Source organism: Papaver somniferum, chromosome 2, assembly GCF_003573695.1.
Source record: "Papaver somniferum cultivar HN1 chromosome 2, ASM357369v1, whole genome shotgun sequence".
In the NCBI taxonomy this organism is placed as follows: Eukaryota; Viridiplantae; Streptophyta; class Magnoliopsida; order Ranunculales; family Papaveraceae; genus Papaver; species Papaver somniferum.
The window spans coordinates 66,499,730-66,521,268 of record NC_039359.1 but is presented as its reverse complement, the minus strand read 5'-3'; the positions used below and the strand labels follow the sequence as shown (position 1 = coordinate 66,521,268).

Genomic DNA, 21,539 nt, shown 5'->3' with positions numbered 1-21,539 from the left:
GGAATTTAAGTGTAAGCATCTACGTTAGGTCCATTTTAATGTTGTGTTGAATCTCCATCTTGGCAGCTGCTGGTTTTCCAAAGTTGAGTATCATCCGTTTGTGCTTGAAAATCTGCCAGATTAGGATTCTGACACAGTAGTCATAAGGTTTAATTTTGCTTGATGCCGCCCTAGTTGCTCGATCGTGTGCTAAGGTGGACATGCTAAAGCATCCTGGATCTTGAGGGTCAACGTGTTTTCTATCATATTGAACACCAAATTGAACTACGAAATCAATAGGGAAAGGTGGTTTGCATTTGGACTAACAGATATGAAAATCATGAGAACCGTTATACTTGTTAGATTTATATAAGAGTAAGGATTAGATGAACAAAAGACACAAGAAATTAAAGTGGTTCGGCACTAACGCCTACATCACAAAACCCCGTACGGTGAAATAGCATTGATCATCAGAATATTCTGAGATAAATTACATTTACATGAGTAATTCCTATTTATAGGAATGATAAGTCAGTAAACATAGAACAGACTAACTGCTCTGACTAGGTAAGGCTTATCTACATAGAATAAGCAAAACTAACTTGTAATTGACTTGGTCTTATGCAAATCTTCTGTGCACGTACATCTCACCGCCTTGGTGACATGCCATATATTTCATTAATACTTTTAAAATACTGGGGTTGATATTTTATTAATAACAAACGGTTTCGACCATGACGGTCTTACAAAGCAAGACATACAAGAAATATCAAGAAAATGATGAACCATGCATCATCTAACAAGCACACAACGCACATAAAATAACCAAGAAAATGAATATGAGCACCGATCAGTCTTGTGCTACAGTGTTTCCGCTACACCAGATAAAGTTCTAGCAAATCAACGCGTAACATTTCTAAGTGATCATAATAATCGTAAAGAAATCCAACCCCACACCAGACGAACTTCAGGATACGTTCGCAGCTGGATAATGGTTTTCCAGCAAACCCACGTTCACTCACAGGTTGCCAGACCAGCCAACTTCAAGAAGATATTACCTTCGCAGTCTAAATGGTGTATTCCACCATCACAACATGCATACCTGAAACCTCCACAATAATCACCTTTTCCGTTGCAATATACACATGTATCGCCATTACATTCTGTTCCTGGACCGCAATCACCGACGTCACCGGCCCAACAAGTTTTACCAACAGGGATACATGGTACCCAAGCACAATGAGACGCCGAAAAGAGCATAACCAACACACAGAAAAAAAAGTAAACTTCTTTCTCTCCATGATATCGGACCTTGACGTTTGAAATTTCTTGTCTTACGATTTTGCTGGTTGTACTATTGATACATGTATAGTTTGCTACCATATACCTATATATAGGATTCGAGAAGTTGACATTTTCACGTACTCTTTCCATTTATGTGCTATCACATGAATTTTGAAAGATATTCTTTTCTATATTATCTTGTGCAACGAAAGAAATTCTTTTCTATACATTCTCTTGTGCAACTTTCCGAAAATTCGTTACAACAATATCTTGTGCAACAACAAGATTCCCGGAAATTCGTTACAACAACAAGGTTATAGGTTCCGTCCTCGCTCTTAATTCCATGTTATTAGTACTGACCTAGTCCATAATTAATTGCACCATGTCCATGTGCCACCTTTATTATTTAGAAAGTCTCGATTTCTAAATAATACAGAGTACTTTTTTTTTCTGATATCACGTTGCTAGATAGCCAACAATTAAGTACTTTTTTCTTTTTTTCTTTTTTTTTTAAAATGTAACCTTGTTCTCATATTTCATTTTCTAAACATCATATAGAGTATTATAATTTCGGAACATCATGCCTATGGCTACGAATCAAGATCAATGACTACACTTTTTGCGTTATACATTTCGATTGTTATTGTGTAATTTTCTTGCTCTGTCATCTATATTAATAAAAGATTTATCAGTTTCATTTTGAACAAAAAGAGAGATGAATATGACGGACCGAGAGACTAGCTATGAAGGGCGCGGGAATGGTCGCTTATACGTGCGAGCCAGTATCAAAGAAAGATGCAAAAGAAGAACACGTCAGATCTTGATCGTTTTCTTATTAGGCTGTGTTTAATAACAGAGAAAGGAAACAATTTCATGGAAAGTGTTTCCATGGAATCAGTTTTCTGGAAAGGCAAGGAAAGATTTTCCATAAAATTCCACGAAATTGAGTTTAAAACATATTTTAGACCACGTTTTTATTGCAAATCCATGAAAACAGATTTTTGACCAAACGACGGAAAACACGTTATTTCCATGGAAAGATGGCTAATTCCATGGAATTAACTCATATCAAACACAACCTTAATATTTGTTGTGGAATGCATTGGATTTATATAGCTGGTTAAGTCAAAGATACGATGGCAGTTCTTTGATCCATGGGTAGAAACGATGGCAGTTCTTTGATCCATGGGTAGAAAAACAGATCGTACTCCTAATAATACTGGCATTATTTATGCACTCGTTCATATAATATTAGTTTTTGTTAATTTTATACCACCGATTTAATTGTCCACGTGTTAGACCCAACGAGGCTACATATGAGGGGGCGTGTTGAGATTATTAGTCCCATATTGTCTGGGCAATCTAAGATCCTGTAGTTTATAATCTCTTAGGGCCTCTCCACTCATAACCAATTGGTTTTGAGTTGGATTCCCGTGGACTTTAACATGGTATCAGGGCAGGCTATTTGCGTCGAGTCATTGACTGTGCTTTTACTCCGCGTCACCCGATTTAATTGTCCACGTGTTAGATCCAACGAGGCTACACGTGAGGGGGCGTGTTGAGATTATTTGTCGCATATTTTCTGGGAAATCTAAGATCCTGCAGTTTATAATCTCTTAGAGCCTCTCCACTCATTGTCAATTGGTTGTGAGTTGGATGCCCGTATCATCACAACCAAGCCCTGTATGAGACTGAGACCCAGTAAAACCCAAGAAGGCATGGCAACCATGCAGAGGTCCATATGAGATGTGGGGCTGCTCCACTTATCATAGAAATGATATTAGTTCGTTGCGCTAAATTTGAAGATACATCGAACCTTATCTTTTATTGAAAGCGTCTATTAATCATTTTTTTTTATGATATCTCCAAGTTTGTGGATCAAATCTTTTTTTTAATTTTTTAATTAATTTATATTTCTTTTGATGGAAAAGAAAGCTTTGTTCATAATTAACTTTACATAACTTTTGACTAACAGTCCTATCATCCCTTATAAGTTGGTCATGTTTTTCATTGATGAGTCTTTTCTGGGACATAAGTTGCCTGAGTTGGAGCAATAACTTTTTCCATCAATGGTACACCAAAATTCGCAATAATTTTTTCCATCAATGGTACACCAAAATTCAAAAGAGGAATGTTCTCTTAACATAACTTATTACAATCAAAATCAATCAAGTCAAAAAAACTTCAAAGTAGTAGGTGTTTTGAAGAGAGTTAACTATATTCTGACAGTCTGTTTCAAAGATTACATTATCAAGCTTTTTCTCTTTGGAAATTTTATAGGTGTTTCTTTATCCAAAAACCTCTTCTTAGTGGATCTCTAATATCAATCAGAATCAAAACTTTTTGAACTTTACCTTTTGGAACAATACAATCTGGCGGATCTAATTCTTTAACTTCACCCATCACACTAGCAATACCCTTAACCAAAATAGGGTTTGCAGGTTCTGGCTGCATGTTATAGAGTCTCAACCAGAGGAGTTTCTTAGTAAGATCCACTGTAGGTTTTGGTATTAGAGGGTCCCAAGGATCTAGAAGTAGCAAATCACCTTCTATCAACCATGGTCTGTTCTTGAGTACAAGATCATATTCCTCTTGAGAATAAAATTTAATCATGAAACACTCATTGTCTTCTAAAAATATCCTTACTTTTTATCGACAGCCTTTTCAATTCCTTATCAAAGTCTCCAACAGAATAAGTTTTGTTTGTGTAAGGCGTACCCAAAAAACTGAATTTCCATCGAGAAACACCTTGAATTAATTCCTCCAATGAAAACTACGGTTGTTTCAAAGTTCCAAGTGTTTCTAAAATTGCAGTATGTTCCATTTTGTCCTGCACCTCTTGAATGTTTGCGTCCATCATAGCATGCCAAAGAAGAGAAGAATAAAATAAACTTAATGATAAAACAAGAATAAAAAGCAGGATAAGTGATGCAGCACCTCCGCCATGATGAGTGAATGTATTACACTTGTTCATAGTCTTTCTCCGCATGTTAATCCTAGACCTATTATATAGGGAAAAGACGACTAGGTTGTCTACGGTCAGTTTTAACGGCATAAGAGAGAGAAAAGGTTGAGAAAGGAAATCAAAGAACCGAGTGTGATCTTCCAAAAGGTTTTCTTCAAAGGTGAAATATTCATCTTCTCGTTTTAATCAAAGAACAAAGTAGAGATTTATTAAATAAAAAATCAGAGAAGAATGAATAGGACAATCAGGAAAAACCACTCCAACGTCCTAGGCATTCATCCAACTGCTGATACCAAAAACCAACAAATCAAAAAGAGAAGGATACATTAGTTTATGAATTTAATAAAATAGTATCAAGAAAGGCAAGATTTAAACATGCAAAAGATAAAATCAATGATCAGAGATTGCCACGACGAATTAAAAGAGGAAGAATTGAATCTGAGTTGACTCCGAGTTTTTGCCGAGTTTTATTTCATAACGATTGAGTAAAGTTAGTTACAAATCTTATTTTTAATTGAAAGCGTCTATCAACCATTTATTTATGATATCACAAAATGGGGTTGTCAACCTGTTCGTGTCTTCCAGGATATGACTAGACCCGACCCTATTTAATAAGTCCGTTGAGGTTTCTTACGTTTTTGGGTCCGCTAAATTTATGGTGGTTTTGAATACACGTTGAGTATTGAAAAATTATCACCAACAACCTAAAAACTTAATTATAACATGCTTCACTCTAAAATAAAACTAGCACTTGTAGATTTTATCTTTCTTTTCATTGGCTGGTTACCGTAACCACGCTCTCTCATTGCTCGGACAATTCGTATTCATTGGATGAAATTTGGTGATGTATATATGGCGCGTTGATGGGGAAACGTGCAGGTAGGTGGTTGATACATACCCAACATACAACTCTCATTATTTGATTGTGTGACGGTCTTGGTTCGAGCGGCCAAAAATTGTTACAAATAATTACAACGGGTTTACATATTTTTCAAAAAATCATTGTCGTTGATTTCCTGGGATATACTCGAACATTGATCTTATTTTTCTCCAAAAAAAAAAATATGCTATATTAATCTAACTTTAATTGTTTGGTGTATTTGGTATGAAAGTCCCAGGTACCAAATGCAAAGCTGGACGTAAGTTAGTTAGACCAAACACTAAAGTTGGTCAAAACCTAAGTACCAAACACCAAATAACCCTCAATTAAATGGGTAGATTTAGAAATATCCATTATTTAAGAACGCGTAATTGGGGGATACTTAAACTAATTGGGGATATAGGATAAAGACAAAAACGAGATTTAAATAGTAAATCAAGGTCACCCCTATCCGGGTAATTTATATAATTCGTAATCTACCCTCACTAATCATGTCTAGTGGTTAAATATAATTAGTTAAGTTAATAGATTAGTTTGATAATTATTAGAATAAATCATTATCATTGAATTTGTTGATGCAACAACACTAAATCAAGATATTTATGATCATGAAGGTTTAGGTGAAGAACCAACCCAGGAAAGTAAACAAGCTGAACATACAAATGCTCCAATTACTCATATATAAGTATTAATGTATTGAGATTTGATTTTTTTCATTGAATTCGCCATTGTTACGCCTAAAAAACTCAGTGCCGGCATGATAAAAGTATGAATACCATGCCGACAACATGGTATTCATACTTTCACCATGCCGATACACAATATCCCCCAATGTTGAAATTGTATTCGGCATTTTAAATATAAATAATTCTCACTGCCGGCATAGAACGGTCATTATCGAGCATGTCGGTAGTGGTGCCGGCATGGTACATTACTTAACTTTTTGTGCCGGCACATGATGCAATTTTCCCAGAAACTTGAGTTTTTTTCACTTGGATATCGGTATTGATAAACTTCTATCGAGCATGCCAGAAATTTGATCATAATTTCGGCATGGTATTCATATTAAAAGCAGTGCGACATAGTAAAACCGAATGGTGTTCATGCTAAAACTACAACGTTACGTAAAACCGTCATTATACTCATGATGAATACAATACCGGTATTAACTCAAACTGAAAATTTTCAGTTACAATTTTTGATTCTAACTTAAGCAAACGAATTCTTTTAAAGAAAATCGATGATTAAGTTTATTTTTGAAACAACGATGAAATCGATGATGGAGAAAATAAAATTCAAAAAGAGGAGCCGGCAAAGAATGATAAGTGAAGATAAGAAGAAGAAAAGGGGAAGGGAAGAAAAGAAGAAGATAAGAAGTTCAAATACTAAAGGGTATTTTAGTATTTCCATACCAAAAAATCGCCCCTTAGCATAAACTATTGATGGAGATATTAGTTTATATCCCTTAAGTAGAATAAGTATCCCCAGTGGCGCGTTTTTATTTAATGATAGTGTTAGAGCACTGCTCGGTCGAACTCGCAAGCGTTGCTATCTCAAGCTAGTTTTTCAAATTTAGTTGATCAAAACTATAGTCTTGATTTCTAGTCTACCTATAGGAGTTTCAGACTAGGATAGATTATGTAGTTGAGCTTTAGACTTCACGGCGCTTACAACTGAAGACGAAGATCTACTGAAGAACTCGGAGGAACTTCATCAACAAAAGGTATGTGGAGACTAAAACTTATCTATCACTCATACATCTATCCTATTCTATTTTATCTCCTATTAAGACAAAGTCGTATAACTATATAGACTTTCATATTATACACATTTGAGGTTTGGAGCTGATTTTAACTCGCTTATCTTTTTCTCGAAATATGTGTTGGTAGTTTTTTGCTTTAGCTACGTTTACCATTATACTTGACGTGTTTATTTGGAAATAATTTATTTGTTGGAAACTAAATTATAAGTCAAAAGATGATCATGTGGAAATTTCCTTGAAACATCTTACATGATTTGTATGAGACAATCATTTGATATCGACTTGGAAAGTTTTTTGTTGATTAGTCGATCACTTGAAAATTGCTTATAAGCTAATGGTATGTGTGAGACAGCCATTGTCGTCTTCTAAGATTGTTTCAATGATTGAAATGGGAGTTTAGAACTAAAACCCATGTATGGATACATTACAGTACGCGTACCTAGTATGCAAACCTTTTTGCTATGATTCAGGTCCGGAAACCAAGTTTGCATACCAGTATGCGAACGGTTTTAACTGAGAAGTCCGGTAACCAAGTTTGCATACCCGTATGGGAATGGTTCTACCTGAGTTAGGTCCGGAACGGCAGTTTGCGCACCCGTTTGCGAACTGTTGTACATGACCAAAGTCCAGAACTAAAGTTTGTGTACCCGTTTCCAAACTTCGTGGTTAAAGTTCTAAAATAGGTTAAGTATGATTACATACTCATGAACAAATACATTTATATAAAAAGGAATGCAATCATTGCAAACCGTGGCTTAATGTTCATGAATTGATTCTTATATTAGTACTTTGTACGATTAAAAATCAATCCGATTTTGATTCAATTGGTTCATGTATTTCTTTATGAGATAGTGAGCAATTGAACAACTCTATGAAACACAATTAGATTCATTTGATTATATTTCATGATTGATTGATCATCATAGTTGATCTAAATATGTTAGATGAATGTGGTTAAGAGAAAAATGTTCATATGGCTAACTTCGGTTAACTAGTATTGAGCCAATTCAATATACACATTTAGGTGACCCATATCTAAATGAAAGTATATTTCATTTGTCTATGACAAGCTAAGACCATCTAACGGTGGAGAGATATTGCTTCGGTTTAAAGAAAACTTAAATTGAATCTTAAATCAAGATTTCATCTAACGGTGAATATTGAATGCTTTGTTTCTAAGTAAGCAAACCCTAATTTGAAAGACTATATAAGAGAGAACTCTAACAACTGGAAAACCTGATCCCCACATCCTGTGTGATACTAGTTGCGGCTAGAGTCGATTCTCCTTTAACCTAGGTTTTTCCTAAAACCATTATAGGTTAACAACTTAAAGACTTCATTGGCATTCTGAAGCTAGATCCAACTATTTTCTTTGTAGTTGCGTATTATGATCTTACTTCTTTTATCGTATTGAGTAATATCTTCTCTAATATTTGCTCGAGATTTATCTTCGATAGGTAGGGCTGCACAAGGTCCGGTACGGTCCGGTACTCTTATGGAACCGGTCCCTGTACATGATGTTGACCGGTACCTCATTTTGAGGACTGGTACCTGTACTTGTAAGACCGGTCCGATTCCAGACCGGTACCGGTTTTTTACCTGTACAAAAATCAACAATTTTTCTCCACTGCATCATCATTTGTTCAGTCACAAAAGAACCCCGTACTCTTTCTCTTCATATGAACAGCAACTGAATCATCTCCTTCTCCTCTATACACTGCATACCATTTGATTCCTCCCCATAAACCCTAACATTTGTTGACCTTCAAACATCCAAACCCTTATTTTAATTATTCTTCACAAATTCCTCCATCTGACTTCCTCCCCGTGAACCCTAATATCATCAATTTCAGAAGAGATTCAATGATACATCATACCCATCATAAATTCAATCACAAAAACTTATCAAACGATGATTCCTCTCAAGTCCAAACAGATTATCCCCTGTAATTTCCTTTGATATGACAGCTCAAACCTTAACTATCCAAAATCACTAGAAAGAACTCCATCTGCACCATTTCAAATCAAACTCCCGGACCATGTTCTTATTATTCTCATCATCATTAATTGATTACACCAAAGCCTTACATATGATTATACCATTTAATTCTCAAAAACTGAAGACTAATTGAAACCTCTAATTTATCAAATTAACAGCAAACCCCCAAATTTAGTGTAGACCCTAAAAATTCTAAGTTGTAAATACTTTAATTACAAACCGATACATGATGATGCATGTGATTTGATCTACAATAGCATTTGGGTTTCAATAATAACCTGTTTCAATAATTATTCAGATCAATTATGATTGATTGGTTTCTGTTTCCATATGTGTTGCCTAAACTTCTTATTGTTGATTGAAGAAGAAGAAGTGAACGATTGGTTGTGCCGCTTGTTGTTCTTCACTCTTCAGGTGTAAGTCGAGAGAAAAGAAGAAGAAGTGGAATGAGAATATGATGGATGGAAGAATATGATAAATACGACCTAGCATAGATGGCTAGGATTTACTAATCTAACGGCTATAGATAAAATCGGTCTTCTGGTCCGGTACATGTTGGGAATTGGTGTAAAACCTATCCTTGTACTCACTCCTACACCGGTTCTCGTTTTCAATATTGTTATCTGTACCGGTTACTCCGATACCGGTTCGGTTCCAGGCCTGTACAGGTACTCTTGACCGGTTCCTGTGCAGCCTTACCGATAGGTAAGATATAAAAAGTAATCACAAAGCTCTTCGTCTCATTCTTTATGATTCCACAATAACTTGTCTACTACCATATAGTTAAGTTATTGTGATGATTGATATTTATAGGTTGTTCTTTGGCAATATAAGTCCATATTATCAATTGATTCATGCGCATCTTGGTTTATCATTAGACGGAACAAAACTTCGTAGATATTCCTGTGGGAGACAGATTTATCTATCAGAATAGACTTTTTTGTGAGAGACAGATTGGTGTATAATAAAATGATAACATTATTATCTCACTTAGCCCTACACAAATAATCATAAAGGTGGAAAAGAGTCGATAAATGACTAGACTATGAGATAACATTCAGCAACGTCCGATCTTATAGTGGTTGAGAAATGTTGAATCTAGTCTTATACCGCCTCAAACCAGTTTGTGTTATCTACTATCAATCTAATTCATCTGCTCGAAACAAATGATAAATAATCTAAACCAGGGACATTTCCACTTAAACATCATCTTCGTATCTCCATTATTAACAATAAGTTGTTGACACTATTCTTTCATTTATTAACAGAAGTGTGCCAAGCTAGTCTTACGCTGCTTTGTCCTGTATAATGATCTTTTGAGTGATTTTTATTGTCTTCCCTGCTACCTGTGTATATACATGTGTTTTTAGGATAGACAAATAGGAAGATAAAGACCCCACGATGATATAAATCATCAGTCAAATATCTAGATTCTTTGTTAGCTTTCACAAGGCTTAAAATGTCGACTTCCTCATTCAGCTACAACATCTACAGTCTTATTATAAAACTGGATTAACTTTTCCACGCTTGAAGTATTAACTTACTCTAGTTCATATCCTTTTCTGGGGTTTTGTAGAATGGAAGTCCATGTATAGTCCATATGTATTTCCGGTCTTATGTAAGTGTCCTGTAAACTAAAGTCCAATATGCTTAATAAAAATACTTGCCTTAGTATCCTAATTGGGTTAAGAGAGATTATATAATTGTTCATGGTACCAAGAACCGGAACGATCTTTCTAAAATCCTAGTCTTAAAACATTCTTTTTCTTTTTCAAAACCCTAGCCTTCTCTTTCTTTCAACATGTCTTCATCAGCTCAATCATCTTCTTCATCTTCTTCTTCTACTTCTAGCACTATTTCCTCTAATCAGAGTACATCTCTGCATCTGTTTCTGCTAGCGTAGGCTCTCTTATGTCTACCTCTTCTTCTTCCCTGTTTGAGAAATCACCCTTTTTCCTTCTTCCACCAAAATCATCCTCTTGGACAGATCAACTACCTTCTTTGGGAATATCATATTTTACCTATTCTCAAATCGCAAAGGCTATATAAGTATCTTGATGATTCTCATGAAATACCATCAAAAGAACTTGTTGATGAAGAAACTCAATCTAGACCTCCGAATCCAGCTTATGAAGAATGGGAAGTTATTGATCAAACTATCATGTAATGGATTAACTACTCTCTTACTGATCCTATGAAATCTGAATGTGCACGACGTGGAAATTCTCGAGAAGTATGGAAATATCTTAGTTCTACCTATGCAACAATCAATCCGGTACATATCCTTCAATTAAAAGAAAACCTGTCAACTATTCAAAAGGGTAACTCTTCCATCTCTGAGTATATTCTGAAGATTAAGGAAATATTTGATTCGTTGGAAGCCGTTCTTCAACCAGTGTCTGATCTTGAGCTTGTCTCCACAACTCTACGTGGCTTGGGTGCTGATTGGTCTAATATTTACACAATAGTCATAGATCTAACTACTCTTCCTACCTTTACTGAACTTCATGATTTACTACTACATCATGAATCCCATCTTCAATGTTTACAAAATCTGCACACATGACATCGGATTCTTTTCATATGACAAACTTTTTTGATTATAATGGTAATTATAAAGTTCTAGTTGGTGATGGTAAACTATTACCTATCACAGGAATTGGTGACATTACTCTCCACCCTCCTTCCTCCAAATTGCTACTGAAAAACACAATACATGTTCCATCGCTTGCTAAGAATCTTATATCTGTTGGCAACTTACTCGTGACTCTGACTGTGTTTTTCTTTTTGACCCTGATGGTTTTTGCATTCAATATCGACTAACGAGAGCTCTTTCGTACAAGGTAAAGAATGAAGCTGGACTGTATGCTATTTTCCCTAGTGCTTACTCCGATTCTCCATTATCTTCTGTTCCAGCCATATCTGCTATTACTGTTGGTGTTCGAGGTAGTCCTACTGTGTGGCATATGCGCTTGGGACATCCTAATGATACTACTTTTCATTCTCTCAAGTCGCGTTTATTGTTTGATTCTAGTTTTTCTTCTTCTAAGTCTATCTTCTCTAGTTGTGTAGGTGCTAAACACCACCGTATTCCCTTTTCATCTAGAAATACTTATTCAAATAAAATTGGAGCTGTTATACACTCAGATTTATGGGGTCCTGCGCCTTTTCTTTCTAATTGTGGCTTTGTTTATTTTCTTCTATTTGTTGATGAATGCTCTCTCTTCTCTTGGATCTATTTTCTATATGATAAAACACAAGTCTTTCGTTGCTTTCTCAACTTCCAAGCTATCATAGAGAAACAATTATCTCTCTCATCATGTTATCTTTGATGAATCAATTTTACCGTACCCAACTGATGTTGGTTCTAAACCTTTTCTTCTTTCCTCTAATCCGTCTACTTCTACTCTTCTAACTTGGACAAATCCTATTTCAGCCACACATTTTCATCCTCCTCAGTCAACTCCCATAAATTCTTCTCGCTCTATAGATGTTGATTCTATCACTTCATCTCCACCACATCATATTCCCTCACTACATCACATATCTCCAGTTTCAGCACCTACTTCTCCTAGTTCTCCTTTACTTTCTTCTCCAATACACTCTACTTCTTTGCCATTATCTCCTGGACGTCTCTCTTTTTATGATACTCCCTCTTCGGCATCACCCATATCTTCTCCCACATCAACATCTTTCTCTCCTTCTCTAGAATCTTCTCCTACTGTGCATACGCATTTAGCTGACTTGCCTCCTGTACAAGAGCCTCCTCAGTCGACTACTAATGCTCATCCGATGGTAACATGTCTCAAGGATCATACTATTCAACCTAGGAACTTTAAAGGTTGTTTTACTACTCGATATCCTATCTTACAGTGTTTTGCAGCTCAGTTTGCATCTCTACCTTCTGACCAACTTGTTTTACTGCTGCCTCTAAGTTCAAAGAGTGGTGGGCAGATATGCTTGAAGAATTTAATGTTGTTTTGCACAATTGTACTTGGTCTCTTTTCCCTCGACGATCTGGTATGAATAATATTGATTCTAAATGGGTTTACCGAGTGAAACGAAAATCTGATGGTTCTCTTGATAGACGCAAAGCACGTTTGGTTGGTTGCTAAGGGATATTCTCAGCAATATGGTATTGATTATGATGAGACGTTTAGTCCCGTTGTGAAGCCAGTTACTGTTCGTTTAGTTCTCAGTCTTGCAATCACTCATTCATGGCCTATTAAGCAACTAGACGTTAAGAATGCATTTCTGCATGGCTCTCTCTACCAGGAGGTTTATATGGAACAACCTCATGGGTTTGTACATCCTAGTTATCCCAATCATGTCTGTTTATTGCACAAGGATTTATATGGTTTAAAACGGGCTCCTCATGCGTGGTTTAATCGATTTGCTTCCTTTTTTCTTGCCATTGGATTCAAGTCTTCTCATTCAGATAATTATATGTTTATTAAACAATCCAGTGCAGGAATTATGATTTTATTACTTTATGTCGATGATATCATCCTTACCGGAAGTGATACTACATGTATTAACTCTCTTTTACCTAAACTTTAGACAGAATTCTCTATGACTGACTTGGGAGACTTGCATTATTTTCTTGGTTTGGAAGATACGAGGACTAAGGATGGTCTTGTGTTAACTCAAAATCGATACACATTGGATCTTTTGAAAAGAGTCGATCTTACAGATTCTAAACCTGTTTCTACTCTAGTGGATCTGCGTTCTAAACTATCATCCAATGATGCTCCATTATTTTCCGATATTACACTATATCGTAGTCTAGTTGGAGGCTTACAATATATAAATATGACACGTCCTGACATTACTTATGCGGTTAATCAGGTTAGTCAATATATGCAGCGTCCAACTCAAGCTCATTTTATGGTTGTTAAATGAATTCTCCGTTACCTTAAAGGTACACTTGGTCATGGAATTTCTTTTTGGCGCAATAACTCTATGGAGATTACGGCTTTCTCTGATGCTGATTGGGGAGGTGACCCTGATTCCTCTCGCTCTACTTCAGGACATTGTATTTTCTTGGGTAACAAACTTATTTCATGGGGTTCTAAGAAACAACCAACAGTTTCTACTAGTAGCACCGAAGCTGAATATCGTGCATTATCATCTACTTCCGCTGAGCTTACATGGATTCAGTATTTTCTACAAGATCTTAGTTCTTCCTTACAGCGGCCAACAACTCTATACTGTGATAATATTAGTGCTACATACCTCGCTACAAATCCTGTTCGACATGCGCGTTTGAAGCATATCCAGATTCACTACCATTTTGTACGAGAACGTATCTCATCAGGCTGTTTACTTCTTCGCTATATAGCGACAGAACATCAACTTGCGGATTTGTTTACTAAGGGTCTCTCTACAACAAGGTTTCATTTCCTGTTTAGCAATATTTCACGATGTTTACCACCTCGTATAGCTTGAGGGGGGGTGTAGAATGGAAGTCCATGTATAGTCTATACATGTATTATCGGTCTTATGTAAGTGTCCTGTAAAATAAAGTCCAATATGCTTAATATAAATACTTGCCTCTAGTACCCTAATTGGGTTAAGATAGATTATACAATTGTTCAGGTTTGATATTGTACGTTAACATATAATTCATATCTGTGCGCAGTGGGTTACTTTTTTCACATTTTTCCTGGCCAGTATCCCACCTCCTAAAGTTAATCCTTCGGCTTCGATCACATTGAGATTAAACAAATTTTTCTCAACCATTCAAAACTACTTTGATGTCATACCTTCGCGAATCCCGTTGGATAGCTAATTTCTTGACATAATGCAGCTTCGCATAGCTTTATTTGTACGATTTCTGGTTGGATACTATACACTTAATTTTTCTTAGGTTGAAAACGTAAGTTTAGTTTGTGCTTTTGACCGGGAACTGTCTTCCTAATCTTTCAACCAGACGAGGAAGGAGCTGGGGAGCAAAGAAAATGGTAGAAGAGGGAGTCTTAGACAACATTGGTGTTATCTTTGGGTTCCACATCTCATCTGACCTTCCAATTGGCTCGGCTGCTTCCAGACATGGGGCTCTGCTTGCTTGGGGGTTGGGGTGGTAATCAGTGTTGGGATCATGCAACAATTAAACATCACGTTAGATGTATCAAAATAATATGTGAAAAATTGAATCAAAAACAACTCTACCGAAAGGACTTAACGAAGGAAGAATCACAGGTTCAACAAGTTATCTTTAACATATTAGTTCGCGGGTATACTCGAGATGAGTAATGCTAAACTCCTCACAGCGAAGATGTGTCCAGGCTAAGATTGCCCGATATATCTCGTGTTAGCACAACGCAAGCTACCCAAACTTGAACTTAGCAACAGGTATGGAAGTAAAACGTATGGAGAAACCCTAGAATGAAAGAAGAATTTTGCGGTTGTTTTGAAAACATATTTTCGAGTTGTATTTAAAGGAGAAGATACTTGCAAATCAAGTTAGGTATTTGTTTTCTTCAAAAACAAGTAAAACTCGTAAAAGAAATTTCCCACAAATAAAACTCTTAAGAAAATATTTTTAGAATTAATTCCCTAAGAAAAAACTTGCAAAAATAAATTCTATTAAATAAGTGACTTGGTGCATGGTTTATGCGCACATGTATGGGTCGAAACATGTATTTTTCGCCCCATCCGCTCCACCACATTGTTTTACAACATATCCATGAACACATGGTTATAGAGTGGACCTCCTTGACTATTATACCCAATGTGGGACTAAAGAGAGACTCATTCAATCAAAGAAATGAGTGAGCATCCATAGAACCCTTAGGTCCTAAGATCAAACCACACCAAGACCAAAACAATTTATTAAAACTCATTTTTCTCCAGAAATTCCCCACATGAATGAAATCTCGGAAAAAGAAAAAATCAGAGTAAGGAAAATACCATTTAGGCAAAGGTGTCTGTGAGGTCTTGAATCCTTACTTAGTGAGAAGTTACCGGAACTACTTGCTAAACAGTGAACCTAGTCTTGAAATGATAGCGTTGGTGTAATTCGCGACAACAACCACGTATGATATCCTCCTGGCGCTGCTAAGTTCGTGTTGTTTTGTCCAATTTGGCCCTGGACATATTCTGTTTCTCAGAATGCTCTAGAGAATCAGCTCAATTCTCATAGGAAGCGACCCCACTTCCACATTCAGATAGGTGAGTTCCATCAAGAGTGTTTACTGTTACAGGCCTATGCCAGAGAGGAATATCTTCTAAAAAGTTTCTTAGCCATTCGACCCCCTCTCCTGCTTTATCTAGCACAATAAACTCCGACTCCATAGTTGAGCGAGCTATACATGTCTGTTTGGAAATCTTCCAAGATACAGACACACCTGCTAGAGTGAATACATATCCACTCGTAGACTTAGACTCCTCTGAGTCTGTTATCTAGTTGCATTGCAAAATCCCTCAAGGACGGCCGGATACCCTTCGTAATTCAAACAAAAGGTCATTGTGTACTTCAAGTACTTTAACACTCTAATAAGTGCATCCCAATGTTTCTGCCCTGGATTACAAGTATACCTGTTGTTGATGGTGGTTTTTAGCTTAGGGTCAAAATCGTAAAACTGTACATCTGACATGACGTCACTATAACTATTAACACATTTATTGAATCAATCAACATGCCTACGTAAGAATTACTGGGGTACCCGTTTTTTTTACATGGGTCATGTTCCACGGCAGAACTCTTAATACTGACTGACATAATCTAGGCCAAACCCTAACTCTCATGCTACCGCGCCAAGGCATGCCAACCATGCCAGCTGCACCACTGTGCCAATGGAAGACCATGCCAACCACGTCACCGCGCCAAGGCATGCCAACCATGCAAGCCGCACCACTACGCCAATGGCATGCCATGCCAGCCGCATCTCCGCACCAAGGCATTCCAGCCGCACCACTGCGCCAATGGCATGCCATGCCAGCCGCATCTCCGCGCCAAGGCATGCCAGCCATGCCAGCCGCACCTCCGCGCCAAGGCATGCCAACCATGCCAGCCGCACCACTGCGCAATGGCATGCCATGCCAGTCGCACCTCCGCGCCAAGGAATGCCAACCATGCCAGCCTCACCACTGCGCCAATGGAATGACATGCCATCCGCACCTCCGCGCCAAGGCATGCCAACCATTCTAGCGCACCACTGCGCCAATGGCATGCCATGCCAGCCGCACCACATGTACCAATGGCATGCCAACCACCTTGCTGGGCCATACCATGTCGGCCTTCCCTATGCTGCTACCAAAACGAAGGCGTGCGATGATCAACGATCACCCTTCCATCTTAGATGCAAATCTTAGCCGTCCAAGGTCGCCAAACCATGCATGGTAACCTTTGGCCCAAACCCTAGTTTTGGCCACGCCAAACCGCGCCAAGACATGCCAGCCACATGTGCCAATGGCATTCCAACCACCATGCCGGACTTCCCTATGCGGCCACCAAAACAAAGGCGTGCGATGATCAACGGCCACCCTTCCATCTTAGATGCAAATCTCAGCCGTCCAAGGTCACCAACCAACGCATGGTAACCTTTGGCCCAACGCCAAAACCCTAGTTTTGGTCACGCCCAAACCGCGCCAAGGCATGCCGGCCATGCCACATGTGCCAATGGCATGCCGCGCCATCCACCTTGCCGCGCCTGAGCCATGCCATGCCGGCCTTCCTTTCATGGATGCCAAAATGAAGGCGTGCGAGAATCAACGGCCACCCTTCCACCTTAGATGCAAATCTCAGCCGTCCAAGGTCACCAACCAACACATGGTAACCTTTGGACCAACGCTAAAACCCTAGTTTTGGTCACTCCCAAACCGCGCCAAGGCATGCCGGCCATGCCACATGTGCCAATGGCATGCAAGCCACCTTGTCGCGTCATACCATGCCGGCCTTTCCTATGCGGTTACCAAAACAAAGGCTTGCGACGATCAACGACCATCCTTCCATCTAAGATGCAAATCTTAGCCGTCCAAGGTCGCCAACCAATGCATGGTAACCTTTGGCTCAAAACCCTAGTTTTAGTCACGCCCAAACCGCGCCAAGGCATGCCGGCCATGCCACATGTGCCAATGGCATGCCAGCCACCTTGTCGCGCCATACCATGCCTGCATTCCCTATGAGGTTACCAAAACAAAGGATGTAGACGATCAACGGCCATTCTTCCATCTAAGATGCAAATCTTAGCCGTCCAAGGTCGCCCACCAACGCATGGTAACCTTTGGCCCAACGCCAAAACCTTTGTTTTGGCCACGCCCAAACCGCGCCAAGGCATGACAGCCATGCCACATGTGCCAGTTTCATCCCAACCACCTTCCCGCGCCATACCATGCTGGCCTTCCCTATGCGGCTACCAAAAAAAAGGCTTGCGCGGATCAACGACCACTTTTCCATCTAAGATGCAGATCTTAGCCGTCCAAGGTTACCAGCTAACGCATGGAAACCTTTGGCCCGTCGCCAAGCCCTAGTTTGTTCGCGCCCAAACAAAGCCAAAACCCTAACTTTTGGTCGTGCCTAAACTAGGCCATATTAAATCCGTACCGGCCATGCTTTCATGCCAACGGCTACCCTTCCTCTCTAGATGCAAAATCTTGACCGTCGAAGGTCACCACTGATCCGGCAAGTCTCCCAAGATCAACTTGACGAACAACAACATGCTTCATGTTTTCCATGAAAACACTCGAGACATCAACACATGTCACAAACTGGGGGATGCTCATTGGGTATTGGATCGGGGGTTTACAACGTGCGGCGTACACTCCGCTCGTTATAAGACAATGTCATAAGGATGAGGCGGTTATTAAATACAGGGAGTAATGGTTTTCGCTTTCTTTTATGGAACATCAATTCTAGGCGTTACCGGTTACCACCTCTTCCCATCTACTCATCCGTTTTCCATTTCTTACGTGACCATAATACGTTTCACTTCGACTTGTATAAATAGGTCTTACCTATTTTCACTGAACAACAAGTTCAGGTCAGGAGAATATAACACTCAGAAAATATTTGCTAGCTTTCCATCTGTTAGCTTCCCACTTTCTGATACAAGTCGTGAAACAACTACTCTTCCAGAATCAACTATTCTGGTCTCAACACTCTCTTCGATTCCCTCCCCAAAACCAACCCTTTTCCTTCACTTTGTGACCGAAGAAATTTTGGAACGGAAATTTCTTGGTTTAGGCCGGATTTGTACAGATTGATCTCTCGAATCTAAAGTACTCCCTTGCAGTACATTGTTTAGGGTTTAAACTCATTTCTCACCCACACACCCGAAATTACCAAAATCAGCAGAAATCGTTTTCACCCTCAAACAATTGGCGACCAAAGTGGGAGGTTGATCTTCTGGTCATGATGTCAATTTTCAATCCTCGATCTCATACCTCGACCCAGACGTCAGGACAGTAAAAGCAAACGATCCGTTCAGGAATCGACGACTCGGCTACTAGGTGGCTCGATTACCAGTGGTGACACGGCAAGGGACGACTGGGGACTTCCGAGGGCTTAGAAGAAAACGATCCGTCCATGGATCGGCAACAAGACAAGGAATGACTGAGGACTTTCCACAGTCATGGCGATGTTTCCCACAAAACTCGGTCTTACATCCGGGAGATTCCTTTTTTACCAGAAGATCCAAAAACCGAGTAAGTCTTGCCTAGATAAAATACGTGGTTTACTACTTCAGGTATGCACGGGAATGATGAAACCAATAGCCATGTTATGTTTCATCTCATGCTCTCTGTCGACAAGCAATGCTCACGATTCAGTGGCTTTCCTGGGATGTTTGCACCATCCACAATTGTAACAAAAAAGCACCATTATTCTAAAAACAGTTCGTTCCAAATAATAATCCAAAACCCTCAAGGTAACATTTGTCTGTCAAACCAAAAATCCAGGAAATCAAAACCGTAAACTAGGCGTTTCATTCGCCTTTCAAAAAAAAAACTAAAATAAGAAGTTCAGAAGACAGAAATGTGTTCAACGAAAGTTTTTAAACAATGGCTTGATCTTCTTGGCAAAATCCTCTTTCGTGCTTTGGAGAGCCGCCCTCTTCAACTTCAGCTTCCTGGATAACTTTTCGACTTCCGCTTCCTACTTATTCACCATATCCGCAGAAGGACCTTCGACTGTTTCGGCCAACAACTTTTCAACCTCAGAGAAACCTTCAACGAACCAAGGAACATTGAACTCGAAGTTTACACACGTGTCACGATGGAACCTCCATCTCGAGACTACATCCTCAGAAACAGTATTACCAGTCACATTGCACATGTCGTCAGTTGAAGACAAAGCTTCCTCCACACGCTTAACCAACTCAAATCGACTAGTAATTTTCTTGGTCGTGGCGATATGTTCGTAGCTTTCCCATATCCTAGTGTATAGCGCCTCGTGTTTGGATGGCACGCTAAATACCCCGATCAACACATGATCCGGATGAGGAACCAAATATGGAGGGTTGAAAGTGGTGCCCGCGACTGCATCAGCAACCGACAAGGGATTCCTAAAGACAATTGCATCTGCGGCCACTGGAGTACTCTCCATTGTATGAGTCACAACGACGTTTTCATCTCGATCAACATCCATTTCAAGGTCGTCCGGTGTGGCTGTCACAGTTGGAGACAAATCTGTATCTCCGCCAGTCTCCGTCTCAGGGCCATCTTCAGAAACGTCTTCCCCCTATGATATCACAGATTAGATATTTTCCAAAGAGAAAGGAATAGAGGAAAGAAGAAAAAACGTGCGGGAGACTCACTGATTCACTTTCAGACCGACTAGAGGAAGATTCATCACTGCTGTCGGAAGAATTACTCTCGCCATCACTGGACTCTGAACTTTCATCCTTCTCGGGTTCCCCATCACCATGGATAGGCTCATCACCACCACCCTCCGTCTCGAGAAACGATGTTTTCTGACTACTTGCAAGTTTGGTAAAGGTGTTCACGCTGCTGAGACCCTGGGCAAGATACAAAGACGGATACTCAGAAAATAAACAAGGATATACGTGATCCAACTAAAATCAAGAGAAAAAGCATACGTACCCGCATATTAGATGAACTGAAAGTCGGTAGGGCTGTCGAATCTGACTCGGAACTGTCTTCACGGCTTTTAGACCTTCGCTCCTTCACTTGGGGACTATCTGCATTCTGGCTAACGGATTTTCTCTAGGTCGAAGAAGGATCCCTCAGCAGTGGGTGCTTCGCTAAAACCGCAGGAGAAGGCTTACCGCGACGGTTTTCTACCACATCATTCGCGAATCCATGGATTGCAAGAAACTCATCCTGCCAAAATATGTTATATTTGGAGGTTGTTGATGGATTTCGTTCCGCGAGAGGAAAAGGGATACTTTTACCCGACACAAAAACACTAGCATCGAGAACAATTGGCAACGATTCTTCTGGAACAACCGGCTGACGAACGAGTGGGACCCATTGGTCAAAACCCATATGTCGAGCCGCCCTATCGATATTGTAAGAAAATTCTTTGCAAGATCCTTGAAAGAAAGACGGCACATGACCGGGCGTGCAACTTCGCATGAACACCATCTCTCCAACACTCATATCCTCTTTATCAGAAGACAAATACATGCTCGGAGCAGGAGAAAAGGTATTGATCTGAGTTATGGACGTACGCACCGGAGCCCATGGACGAAAATTGACCATGTGCGAG

The 21,539-nt window shown here is 39.2% G+C and overlaps 1 pseudogene; it reads left to right on the top strand.

The window, feature by feature from the left end:
* Positions 1–13,831: 13,831 nt before the first annotated feature.
* LOC113351263 overlaps positions 13,832–21,539 on the top strand; it is a 45,052-nt pseudogene continuing 37,344 nt past the window's right edge.